The following is a 3,361-nucleotide window of genomic DNA, read 5'->3' on the forward strand; positions in this document are numbered from 1 at the left end:
CCAACAAGTTTCTGCATGGTTGTCTTAAGCAGTTAGGCTCACAATTCCAAAATGTACAGTTTTCTGGTTGGAAGTAAATTAAGAACATTAAGTGAACAGAAAGAGACCAATTGAGAAAGATAATTAAAACGTGCTTCAGTGGACTGAATTTCATGTTGTTTTTCTAGCAATAATGAAAAAAAATGAAGAACAGCAGAAGTACTTGTATTTGGGTTTTTACTCTCTTTGGGGCAGTGATCAATGGCCTGGCCACCTGGTGAGGTAAAGAGAAATGAAACCCAGCTTATGAAGGAGATGCTGACATTGATCCCACACCTGGGAAATAATGGTGGGAACCTGAGAATGCATCAAAGTAGACCTCCCATGCCCATCAGAAGAACCTCTGTCCAGGTCAGAGGGGGATTAGAATCACAGACTGGGTATCAATGTTCATCACAGGTAGCCACAGGGACTGTGAGGTGGATGGACACTGAGCGTTGCAGCAGTACAGAGGGCAATTAGATGTAGGCATTTTCCTCTCAACTGGCAAGACACAAAAGACAGACAGAGACTATTCTATTGCCCAACTCAGACTGAAGAGGGCTATGGCGTAGATTTTCCAGATAGAAGGCTGTGAATGTAGCTGGTGTGCCTGGACGAGGCTGGTGTGCTGTGCAAAAACAGCAACAGAAGAGAAGTGCCTGCTTTGGCAGCCAACTGCCATTTCTTCAGACCAAGGCACACACTTATAGCCCACAACAGCCAGCACACAGCAAGGACATACCTTCTCATAATCATTTGTTTGATAAAGAATTAGAATGGAAAACTAAAAAAAAAGAAATGTCTACATTAGGAAGATACTGGGTGAGGCTTTGGGGAGACATCCAGACATCCAGACAAAACCCATAACAGATACAAACATGAAAGGCTGACTTATACATCTTCACTAGGGTGTGCTCATACTCAAGATGAAGGGCATAAGAGGTTAACCCTAGAGAAAGTCCTCTGAGTTTGTGCGGATCTGGAGAAGAGAGCTGCAGAAGGAAGCTGATACAACTACTGTTCTTCCTAAGGGGATGAGTGCTGGTCTGATAACTATGCTTTTTCTCTGTCTTTCTTCCACTTCAGCTTTTTTTTCTACCTGATGCAGAGATCTTAGGACTATGCCTACCATTAAAAGTGCCAATTACAAAATAAAAATGGTTTCTGAGGAAAAAACTAACTTTATTTTTAAATAAAACATGCTATGTCCTTCAGAAGAACCATTGTCCAGATTCTGCTGGTGACAGAAATCACAGAGTGGACATCATTTTATGATCCTTATGTCAGAAGTCCTGAGGCTCTTACTTATCAGACATTTTTATGCTTCCTCTGGTATAACTGAGACTGTGAGGAAATGCAGCATACAGCCAAATAGTGCAGACAGTGCGCTTGTTCTATAGGCTGAGAAAAGTGGACTCAGTCCTTGACCAATCAGTGCTTTTGTCTGCAAACTACAGCAGGACAGTGGTGAATCCAATGTTCCTTCCAAAGGCAGAAAGTTTGGTGAAAAATAAAGAAAAGAAGAAAGAGCTGAGAGCAAATGAATAAACAAATGGATTATGCAGTGAGGTAGATCAGATTTTACAAGGATGTCTAGAAAGAATCTCAAAACAATAGATGACATTGTCTCTTAGCTCAATAGTGTAAGAATGCAAAGTAAGCTCATAAATTGCTGAGACTGTCACTACCTAGGATACAAGGAGGTTTCCAATTGAAGATTAGAAAACTATATCCATCCTACTTGTAGAATAAATTTCAGGTTTCCTGACTCCCAACATGGAAAAGAAAGAATTTTATGGCTGTTAAACTGTGTGTAAAACAATTCACTTTATAAAGAGTTATAAGATAAGTAAATGAATCTAATGCTCATTAAAATATATTTTTTAAATGAGGTGGATGAGAGGGAGAGAAATAATTGAGATATGTCATGTACATGTACCAATTCTACAAAATGAAAATATTCATTGTGTGCTGCAAACATGTACCAGTAAAAATTTAAAAATAAAAACTGGAAAAAATAATGGCCCCATGCCTAAAACAGACTTATCAGAAGGTGAAAAGTGTACACTCAAAGAAATAGAGTGCAGGTGCTTGAGAGAGAAAGGCACATCACAGTATGGGCTAGATACATTCGTGGAAGATTGGGGTAGAAATCTGTTGAACTTCTCCTGGACACTATCAGCTGCAATAGCAGTAGGGCTGTCTTTTGTTATTCATAAGGAGTCCCTTTTCATTGCCCCTGAGTGCATAGTAATGAGGTGATTATAGTTGAAGCCCTAATGAACTTCAGCATGTGGCAGGTCACTACAAGAAATACCTGTCAAATAGCCTGGGATCTTCAACCCCAGTGACAGACTTCTGGAGAACTGATGGAGCTGGAGGCTGAACCTATGAAAACCTTGGAAGACCTTTGATGAGTCTCGCTAAGATTGAGCCTGGAGAATCCTTGGAACATCAGCTTTGTTGAGCCTGGTTTGGGAAGCCATTTGGGTGCTGAACTCAGACAGGACACAAGATGTCCATGTCTGGTGACATGGACATTTGCCCTATGAGCCTCTTCTTTCTAGCTGATACTAGTTGTACCTTGTAGAACACAACCAGTAATATAAAATAATAAAATGTACTATATTTTGCCATGATTTAAAACTTAGTTTCATCAAAAGTCATCAAACCAACAAAACAAAAAATGGGACAAATCATTTATAGCACATACATATGATAAGTACCTTGTATACAAAACATATAAAGAACTCTTTGAATTCAATAATAAAAAACAATCAGCAATAAATTTTGCTAAATACGCAAATAACCCCAAAAGGTACTGCCCAAAAGGAAATATACAAATAATTAAGAAGTATATTGAAAAGCACACGATATAATTAGTTGCCAGGAAAATGCAAAGTAAAAAATAATACGATGACACTATAATCACCAGAATGACTGAAATAAAATGTGACAGCATCCAGTGTTGGAGATATTACAGGACGACCAGACTTGCTTATCTTGGTGGCATAGATACAAGAGCACAGCCAATTATAAAAGCCATCTTTGCAGTTTCCTAAACATTAAGCATTATCTATTTTGTGAACTAGGTATTTATCCATGAGAAAAAAAAATTGTTTAAAAAAATATGAAATTGTTCATGAAGCATTATTTATATTCATATCATCAAAAACAGAAAAGAATATGAAATACAATTGCTAGCTAACTCCTTCAGCAAGAAATTCTCCCTCTGCTCTGTGCCTGAGTTAAACCCCAGAAAGAGTTCTTTCAGCGATCTGAAAAGACTTGAGTCTGTCTTTCTTTTTTTGTTTTGTTTTGTTTTGTTTTGTTTTGTTTT

This window comes from Chinchilla lanigera, unplaced genomic scaffold (genome assembly GCF_000276665.1).
Source record: "Chinchilla lanigera isolate Chin_1 unplaced genomic scaffold, ChiLan1.0 scaffold00175, whole genome shotgun sequence".
NCBI classification, from domain to species: domain Eukaryota; kingdom Metazoa; phylum Chordata; class Mammalia; order Rodentia; family Chinchillidae; genus Chinchilla; species Chinchilla lanigera.